The sequence below is a fragment of the Pan paniscus genome, chromosome 7, assembly GCF_029289425.2.
Source record: "Pan paniscus chromosome 7, NHGRI_mPanPan1-v2.0_pri, whole genome shotgun sequence".
Classification (NCBI taxonomy): domain Eukaryota; kingdom Metazoa; phylum Chordata; class Mammalia; order Primates; family Hominidae; genus Pan; species Pan paniscus.
This window is the reverse complement of record NC_073256.2, coordinates 31,222,182-31,232,721: the sequence shown is the minus strand read 5'-3', so window position 1 is coordinate 31,232,721 and position 10,540 is coordinate 31,222,182. Positions and strand designations below refer to the sequence as shown.

Below are 10,540 nucleotides of genomic sequence, written 5' to 3'. Positions count from 1 at the left end.
AGGAGATGAGGCATAGGAGCCTCTGCCTAGATTTTGGAAGATGTATGGAAAAGCCTGGATGTTCAGGCAGAAGCCTGCTATGGGGGTGGAGGCTTCAGTCTAGAGAACCTCTACTAGGGCAGTGCAGATGGAAAATGTGGGGCTGGAGCCCCCATACACAGTCCCCATTGGGGCACTGAATAGTGGAGCTGTGAGAAGAGGGCCACCGTCCTCCAGACCCCAGAATGGTAGACCCCCAGCAGCTTGCACCCTCAGCCTGAAAAAGGCGCAAGGACTCAACATCAGTCTGTGAGAGCAGCTGCTGGGGATGAACTCAGGAAAGCCACAGGGGTGAAGCTGCCCAAGGTTTTGGGAGCCCACCCCTTGCACCAGTGTGCCCCAGATGTGGGACATGGAATCAAAGGAGATTATTTTGGAACTTTAAGATTTAATGAATGCTCTGCTGGGTTTCCGACTTGCCTGGGGCTTATAGCCCCTTTCTTTTGGCCCATTTCTCCCTTTTGGAATGAGAATGTTCACCCAATGCCAACACCCCCATTGTGTCTTGGAAGTAACTAACTTGTTTTTGATTTTACAGGCTCATAGGCAGAAGGGATGTGCTTTGTTTCAGATGAGACTTTGAAGGGGATTTTTGAGGGAATGCTGGCATGAGTTAAGACTTTAGGCAACTGTTTGAAAGGCATGATTGTATTTTGAAATGTGAGAAGGACATGAGATTTGGGAGGGGCCAGAGGCAGAATAATATGGTTTGAATCTGTGTTCCCACCCAAATCTCATGTTGAAATGTAATCCCCAATGTTGGAGTTGGGCCTGGTGGGAGGTGACTGGATCATGGCGTTGGGTCCTTCCTGAATGGATTAGCACCACACCCTCGGTGCTCTTCTCATGATAGTGAGTTATTGTGAGATCTGGTTGTTTAAAAGTGTGTAGCCCTTCCCTTGTCTCTCTCCCTCCTGCTCTGGCCATGTGAAGTGCCTGCTTCTTCTTCAGCTTCATCATGATTGTAAATTTCCTGAGGTCACGCCAGAAGCTGACACCACCATGCTTTCTATACAGCTTGCAGAACCATGAGCCAATTAAACCTCCCTTCTTTATAAATTACCCAGTCTCAGGTATTTCTTTATAGCAGTGTGAGAACAGACTAATATACAACTGGGAATGACTATAATTATTCTCAAAAAGACAGGATAAGTGCTTAATTTTTTCACTAAAACATTTCAGAGTAAGTTGTTGGCATAATAGTAGCCTCTGGCTACTATTCTTTTTCTTTCTTGTTTTTATAGTATCATGTGGACTCATGAATTCTTACTTATTCATTGGATTACAATCAATTACAGTCATTATTGTTTTGAATAGTCGTAAATTTGGCCAGTTGGAGGCCCTTCAAACTCACTGTGTCCTTTTTCATTTGTTCTACTTTTATTTTGAAAAAATTTCAAACTCACAGCAATGTTGTGAATATAATACAAGACTCCTCATTTGCTCACCCAGTGGTTAACATTTTATGACATTTGATTTGTCATTCTCTCTTTCTTTGTTGCTTTTTTTCCCTTGAACCATTTGAGTAAATTGTAGTTACGAAACCTTATTAACTCTAAATACTTCAGCCTTTCCCCAAACCAAAGTATTCTTTTATATAACCATAAAACAGCCACCAAATCTGATAATAAATAGTATAATATTATCATCACCTCCCATCTGCTTCATTTGATTCTTCACTCAGAAAGAAACTTAGTGCTCAGATCTTGATGGAAAGAAGGCAGCCTTAAATGTTACAATATGCATGCTAAAACTGAAATATCTGTTTCCTATGACATGTTTGTAATTCTAGCAACTTTCTCTAGAACTGGGATATTATTTCACCAAATATTCTTAGATTAAGGTGTTACTGAGGAAGATAGTTGAGAGAAATCAGTCATAAATCTAGACCATTATTTTTGTTTTTCTCCAGCAAAATGCATTCTTTTTCCATGTGAAGATATGGAGAACCACAAATAGTTATCAAGATTTACTTAAGAGCAAGAGTTAAAAAAGAAGACCTCTAAGCAAATACTCGGCCTTGCTAACTTTAAAACAGCTTTTAGTGTACGTTTTTTATTTTTAGAGCTTCAAGTTTAATTAATACTTACATTAAGTTTTCAGCTATTATAAATGGCACCACATCTTGGACTGTGCACAGAATAGCTGATTTGCAAACACTGGAAGTCTGGATGTTGGAAGTCTTCAAAAAAAGTCTTTAGCTCTCTGAGGTCTAAAAAAAAATCTGAATATTGGGCTTGTTTTATCCTTTGACCTTAATGACAATTTTATTTTGTTTTATACCAACACATGCTGTTTTAGAAAAGGTTATTTTATTTAGTTTTTGAAAACTGTATTTTAAAATTTGAACTATGAGGTGGTTTGATTACTTATTAACATATTCTTTTGAAATTCTTAAATTACAACCCATGCATGTATTACATTATTGTGAAATATTATGGTGATTGCTTCCTAATTCAAATACTTCATTTGTAAATAAAATAGTTACATGCCACAGATTCTAGGGCTATCCCATGTAAAACCCCTCACATGATTTTAAGTACTAGACATGCAGTTAAAACTTAAGATTTAGGGATTTGTTCTTTTAGTGGCCAGAAAGCATTTTGCCTTCTGTTTTTAGTTGCCATAACAGGAGTAATATGGTTTGGCTCTGTGTCCCAACCCAAATCTCATCTTGTAGCTCCCATAATTTCCACTTGTTGTGGAAGGGACCCAATGGGAGATGATTGAATCATGGGGTTGGGTATTTCCTGTGCTGTTCTCGTGATAGTGAATGGCTCTCAGGAGATCTGAAGGTTTTATAAACAGGAGTTTCTCTGCACAAGCTCTCTCTCTTTGCCTGTTGCCATCCCCCTAAGATGTGACTTGCTTCTCCTTGCCTTCTGCCATGATTGTGAGGCCTCCCCAGTCATGTGGAACCGTAAGTCCAGTAAAACTCTTTTTTTTTTTTTTGAGGCAGAATCTCGCTCTGTCACCCAGGCTGGAGTGCAGTGGCGCGATCTCGGCTCACTGCATGCTCCGCCTCCTGGGTTCACGCCATTTTCCTGCCTCAGTCTCCCGAGTAGCTGGGACTACAGGGACCCGCCACCACGCCCTAATTTTTTTGTATTTTTAGTAGAAACAGAGTTTCACCGTGTTAGCCAGGATGGTCTCGATTTCCTGATCTCGTGATCCACCCGCCTCGGCCTCCCAAAGTGCTGGGATTACAGGCGTGAGCCACCGCACCCGGCCAAACTCTTTCCTTTGTAAATTGCCCAGTTTTGGATATGTCTTGATCAGCAGCATGAAAACAGACTAATACAAAGAGTATACCAAAATCTTGGAGTATCCCATCTTCCCTTGTACCTTTCTTTACTCCATGTCCTTACCCAAAGATCATAAACATAATCGCATCCACCACAATTCTTTACATGCAAGAAGAAACTGCCCTGCTGGCTTCTGTTCAGGAGACTTTCTCTTGAGCACCATGAGCTCAAGTGAGTTTACCCTTACATGCATAATTCGTCCCCTAAATCTCCAGTCCCCTACACTCCCAGAGAGAATGGGAGAGACACGGCTCTTTTCCTATGATGTGCTCGCTGCAGTACTTTTAATGTAAGTTGCCTCTTAGCTTTTTATCTTCTGGTCTGTAGGTCATTAAACATTTTATAACCATTCCCAGTCTCAGGACTGCCAGATAATTTTTCTATCTGAGGTGTAAGATGAGCCAAATTATTCTTCCTTTATAAATATTTTAAAATATATTTGAATTCACACAAAGACATAGCAAACGGTATCTTTAATATAGAGTACAAATACTTCCTCAACATATATTATATACTTATTACTTAGCAATATAATTTATTTGGACTTCAGGAATGAGGAAACCAGTTTAAGTCTCTGTTTAAAAAGACTTGTTGGGCCAGTGCGGTGGTTCATGCCTGTAATCCTAGCACTTTGAGTGGCAGAGCGGGGAGGATCACTTGAGTTCAGGAGTTCGAGACCAGCCTGGGCAACATGGGGAGAACATAGGGCAATGCAGCTCAGGAGGCTGGGATTACTCAGGGGGCTGAGGTAGGAGGATCCCTTGAGCTCAGGAGGTTAAGGCATGACCTGTGATCATGCCACTGCACTCCAGCCTGGGCAACAGACACCCTATCTCAAAAAAATAAATAAGAAGTCTTGTTATGTGTTCCTCTGTGAGTCCTATTTTTTGCAAAAGACGTTGGCCCATTAAGAAAACATTCCATCTAAACCCTAAGTAATAATCTCAAGTCATTGCTCAAGTTAAATGACGCTTCACATCTCGTGAAATGTATTTGTTTTGATAGCAGACCCATGGATCACATGCTGTTTATAACGCTTGGTAGACTGCAGAAGAGAGTGATATACAGGCAATATGACCCATGTAACCACAGAGGAGAATTGGTCTTTTCTCATCTGCACACATATGACCCAACCATGCTGTCTTGCACGTATTCTAGCTTGCACTTCTTTACTTCCTGGATGAAACAATGATTACTTTTACTTATTTATGACATCCTATCTCCAAAAAGAATCTAAAGCAGCTTGCAAAGTTGATTAATAGCCGTTGGAAAAATAGAGCCCAGGGCCAAAGTTGGGTTTATCAGGAAGAAATTTACACCACACTAAGCATAACAGTTGATCAATGCCAGGAGTGAGCTAAAAATTGCATGGGAAGACTTATTGATGCTCATTATGTAATTTTTTAGCAGTGCAAATACAAATGCACTGTAAAATCTGCAAAATATAGCAGGTTAATCAACCTAGACCATTTGCAATTATGAAAATGTTGTTGACAGCTTCAAAAATAAAGGTCATTTGTGTAACAAAATATACAAAGCTTGTCTTTGAATAGGAGCCACTCCTTACCTGAATAGAAATTAGGTCCAACTACAAACAAAATTTTCCCATAAAGGAAAATGTGAGATTTGCTGATTTGTTTTTCTCTGCCAGCCTAAAGAATGATGATGCCAGGAAGAATTTTTTTGGAACATGTGTACAAACAGGCAAAGATCCCCCTGAAATAAGGCCTAGAACTTTGGCATCATACAGTATTTCCCAACGTAGAATCTTTTATTATGAGGGCATTGAGCTGTTTTGAATTTTTTCAGAAGGCATATTTTAAAATACATCTCAAATCTGAACATCCTAGTCCCGTCTCCACCATTTCTTACTTGGACTATTGCAGTAGTTTTTCAATTGTTCTTTTTTCTTCCGTGCTTTCAGCACTACTGGCAAGCAAAGTGTTCACTGATGAATGAACAATTACATTTACCCACAGACTGAAATATGATGTTATTTTGTTTTGACTGAAATTCCAACTCAGTGTGAGAATACTGGTAAGTTCACATAAATCAAAAGTTCTAATTGGAAGTCATTTATATGAGTGTATCATTACCTTTTTCCCCTAAGAATTCTTTTAGGCTTTTTTTTAATGACTGCCTTGAAATTTTAGTACAATAGATGCACTGTGCTTTATGTATAAAAGAGTAAGATGGGCCCAGCGCAGTGGCTCACGCGTGTAATCCCAGCACTTTGGGAGGTCGAGGCAGGTGGATCGCCTGAGGTCAGGAGTTCGAGACCAGCCTGGCCAACATAATGAAACCCCATCTCTACTAAAAATCCAAGAAATCAGCTGGGCCTGGTGGTGGGCACGTGTAATTCCAGCTACTAGGGAGGCTGAGGCAGGAGAATGGCTTGAACCCGGGAGGCGAAGATTGCAGTGAGCCGAGATCGCGCCTTTGCAGTCCAGCCTGGGCAACAAGAGTGAAACTCACTCTCGAAAAAAAAAAAAAAAAAAAGAGTAAGATGTATTCACTCATACCACAAGAACCAATTTTTGCTTCCATTGAGAATACATAATCTATTAAGTAAAATGGGGAAAACTAATGTATTACTTAGCATACTATAGTTATTCTCATAGAGAAAATCTTCTTAAATATGGGGTCCATAAGAGAAAAATAGTGGTCCTAACTGATTTTTTATTGAAGTCAAGAACCAGATAAATAGCTGTTAACTCTGTCATCTTTCTGGGCTATGTCTTCTTAATGCCAGTTGTATTCCTTCTTCCATATAGTTGAGAAACTATGGAAAATACAGGAAATATACTGCACACAGAGCCCCTGCCTGTAGTTCCTGTCTAGCTTGCTGGCTATATTGGTTGATTATATGACTGCTATCTGTACCTCTTTACAATTCATAAGACATTCAGGGCTTTGTGGCTTTTTCTCCTGTCTCCTACATGAAGGGGCTCAGACCACAAGCATGCAAAAAGTAAGTAATCAAAGGAAATAATAAAACAACACAGAACGAAACTGTAAGAAGATACAAGGCCAAGGCAGTATATAATTAAGGGTCAGGTGACTAATCCAAGAGTTAATGATTTTCAAAGTGCATCTTGTGGAACCTCCAGAGAGGCATCCCAGAGGCTGTCACAGAGACAAAGAATGGTCCAAATTTAGGTCCAGTAGTAGAGTTTGTCAAGATGTAAGACTTAAGGTCTCCCACCATCACTCAACCAGAACCCTTCACTTTCATACATTTCTTGTGTTGGCGTTTTGCATGTTTTCTTTAAAGAACAATGTAATGATTTAGTCTGTTCTGTGAAGTTTTTTCTGTGTTTGAACTGATTGAATTTAGAAAATTGTTTTCAGAGGTATGATTTTTTTTAATATTGGCACACTTAATATTAAAACTATTTGATCAGAAGATACTTAAATGTCAGAATCGACCACTGTTGTGAGAATCCAAAGATAATACCAGTGCTCTGAGGATACTTATTGTGCTAGTCTTTATGGCAATTGTTTCCAAATGTTAGTATTTATCAGAATCACCTGGAGGCCTTGTTGAAACAAGGGTTCTGATTCAATAGGCCTGGGTGGGGCAATTTGCTTTTTACTAGGTAGTAAGACTTGGCACCGACATAAATAAAAATGGTTTAAAATCACTACAAAAGAAGCCCAAAAGAATTTTTTTCTAAATACTCAAGGTTTATCTTCTACACCTGCGGATCCCTCCTGCTCACTTTCGTTTTAGCCATGGTATTAAAATTAAAATACAGGTGCCATATAAGCATCAATAACTAATTTTGAGTTTGTAGGTTCTGTCATATGGTCAATTCCTATTAAGAATCAAAAGACTATGAATGCTTAATAGAGCTGCAAATAGTTCTCTTCCCTATACCACTTTTTTTTTTTTTGAAACAGAGCCTTGCTCTGTTGCCCAGGCTGGAGTGCAGTGTCACAATTTCAACTCACTGCAACCTCTACCTCCTGGGCTCAAGCCGTCCTCCCACCTTAGTCTCCCAAGTAGCTGGGCTACAGGGGCATGCCACCTATACCTGGCTAATTTTTGTATTTTTTGTAGAGACAGGGTTTCACCATGTTGCCCAGGCTGCCCTTGAACTCCTGTGCTCAAGCAATCCTCCCACCTTGGCCCCCCCAAATTGCTAGGATTACAGGTGTGACCCACTGAGCCCAGCATCATATAGCACTTTCTGCAAGAATATAAAAGGCAGAACAATACCACCCTATGTGATTAAGACAGTTGACTAGAGGTGTCCGGCACTAATCTCCTCTTCAAAGAAGGACCAAAATGGTGAGTAGAGTATGCTGAATAGAGTATGTAAGGGAGAACACTAGAATTCAGCAGGGAAGTGACAGGGACCCTCTGAGGAGGGAAACTCAAGATGATAGCCTAGAGAGGGCAGCAAAACAGCTGGCCAGAGCCAGGAGGGGTTCCCCATTGTGAGGATTCCCTTTGCAAGAGATCTCCAACAGTCCACATTCCCATAACACACACCTGCAGTCATAGTGACAGGAAAGCCACTCGGGCCTCAAAAGCCCAGTGCTTAGTAAAGGGAGCTGCTTTGAGTCCATGTGATTACATTGTCCTGAAGAGGGAATTCACACTGGGTTCCACTCACCCTACAGAACACAGGCTGCTGCCACATGACACCATTTTAAGAATGGAACAAACACCAGGCTACATCCTGCCCTGGGGTCCAAGAACCCCTACATTTCCACATGCCTGAGGCCCAGCCAACATTCCCCTCATATCCACTTAGAGGGCTGCAGCATCATGACACCAGCTGGATCCAGCAGTGTGGCTGCATGCCAGAGACCCAAGCCCACACAGTGCCCTACACTCTGGGAAACAGGTGGTCTTGTATATTAGGGAGGCTGCCCCTAGGATTTATGGAGCTGAAGCTTGTACTCCCCAAAGCCTGAGAATCACCTGCCAGGGGCTGCCACCACCAACAATTACCTTGCCCCCTCCAGAAGCAGGGCTGCCACGGACCCGAGTGTGCCTCCGAGAGACTCAAAAGCCAATCCACCACTGGCACCTGCACGTGCTGCTAATGGACCCTGGAACTGATCCTTACCAGGGCTCACTGATGCCATAGTCTGTGCTCATGTGCACAATCCAGGGTCCTGAGAACCAGCCCATCTAGCACCCCAGGCTCCAGAAAAGTCTCACCACAGCCTTCATAAACAACTGTAACCTAAGCTACTAAGAAACTCACAAGACACCAGTGACAATGATACAGTCAAAGAAATCATATAGGAACTACACTATGACACCCACTGCAACCAAACCTAATGTGCTCTACCCAACTGACAGTATAGATATATCTGCAGGAAAAAGTCTTTCACTATGAAAACTACTGCATAAAACTGGAAGAAGTGACTATTACACCAGATGTGTAGATATCAGTGTATGTACACAAAAAACATGAACAAGCCAGGAACATGACACCACCAAAGGAACATAGTAATTATCCAGTGACAGATCCTAAAGAAAAAAAACATAAAATTCTTAAAAAGGATTTCAAAATATTATTAATATAGTAGTATTAATAATAAAATAGTATTGATGTTAATGAAAATATAATTATTAATGAATTGATAGATAATGATTAAAATATTATTTTCTTAAGGAAACAGTGAGGCATAAGAATACAAACAAAACAAAGACATTTTAAAAAAGACTTCATGATGGGAATGGAAAAATTCGAAGAGATAGTGTATTATTCCATTCTTGTGCTGCTACAAAGAAATACCTGAGACTGGGTAATTGATAAAGAAAAGAAATTTAATTGGCTCACAGCTCCACAGGCTGTATAGGATACATAATGGTGGCATCTGCTTGTCCTTTGGGGAGGCCTCAGGAAACTTACAAATATGGCAGAAGGCAAAGGGGGAGCAAGCACTTCGCATGTCTGGAGCAGGAGGAAGAAAGAGGGGGAGATACTACACACTTTTAAACAACCAGATCTTGTGATAACCCACTCTCATCATGACAATACCAAAGGGGATGGTGTTAAACCATGTGAAACTGTCCCCATGATCCAATCACCTCCCACCAGGCCTACCTCTAGCATGGGGGATTACAATTTGACATAAGATTTGGGTAAGGACACAAATCTAGAGCATATCAGATAGATATTATTAAAAAGAACCAAACAGAAATCCTAGAACTGAAGAATTTGATGATAAAATAAAAAATATGATTGAATGCTTCAGTATTAAACTAGATCAAGCAGAAGAAAGAATTTCTGTACTTGAAGACAGGTCTTTTAAAATAACCCAGTCAAACAAATAAACAAAAAGAATAAAAAGGAATAAAGAAAGCCTGTGTGACATATAGGACAACATCAAGGGAACAAATATTCAAATTATGAGCGCTCCAGAAGTAGAAAAGATGAGAAAAGGCATAAAAAGCCTATTTAATTAAAAAATAGCAGAAAACTTCTGAAGTCTTGGAAGAGTTATAGAAATGCAGATAGAGGAAGTTTAAACATTCCCAAATAGATTTAACCCAAAAATGTCATCTCCAGGGCACATTATTGTCAAATTGTCAAACGTCAAAAAGTAAAGAGAGAATTCTAAAAATAGCAAGAAAAAAAGCATCAAGTCACACATAAGGGAATCCTCATCAGACTAATATCAGATTTCTCAGCAGAAACCTTACAGGCCAGAGAAAATGGGATGATAGACTCAAAGTGCTGAAAGAAGAAAACTGCTAGTCAAGAACACTAAACTGAGCAAAGCTATAATTCAGGAATAAAGCTACAAATGAAGTCTTTCCCAGAGAAGCAAAATGTGAGGGAATTTATCACCACTAGACTAGCCCTATAACAAATGCTTAAGGAAGTCCTACAAACAGAAGCTAAAAGATGGTATCTACCATTAAAAAAAAAAAAAAAACAAAAAAACACGTGAAAGCGTAAAACTCACTGGTAGAACAGATACACAAGTGAGAAGGAGAAAGGAATAAAAGGTTATCACTACAGAAAACCACCAAATTGCAAAGATAAACAAGAGAGGAAAAAGGCCACAAAGGATATATGAGACAATCAGAAATCAACTAACCAAATAACAGGAGTAAGTCCTCACCTATCAATAACAATCATGAATGTAAACCGTTTAAATCTCCTATTTAAGAGTTACAGACTCACTGAATGGATTTAAAAACGGAAGACCCACCTATATACAAG

At 40.0% G+C, this 10,540-nt stretch overlaps 1 long non-coding RNA gene across 1 annotated transcript in view; it reads left to right on the top strand.

Annotated features, from left to right (window-relative positions):
• Positions 1–10,540, top strand: part of LOC130541735 (uncharacterized) — a 46,243-nt gene that overhangs the window by 18,380 nt on the left and 17,323 nt on the right. Inside the window, exon 2 of the long non-coding RNA XR_008955830.2 lies at positions 5,269–5,381. This is a non-coding gene — a long non-coding RNA (uncharacterized LOC130541735). The remainder of the gene's footprint in view (positions 1–5,268; positions 5,382–10,540) is intronic.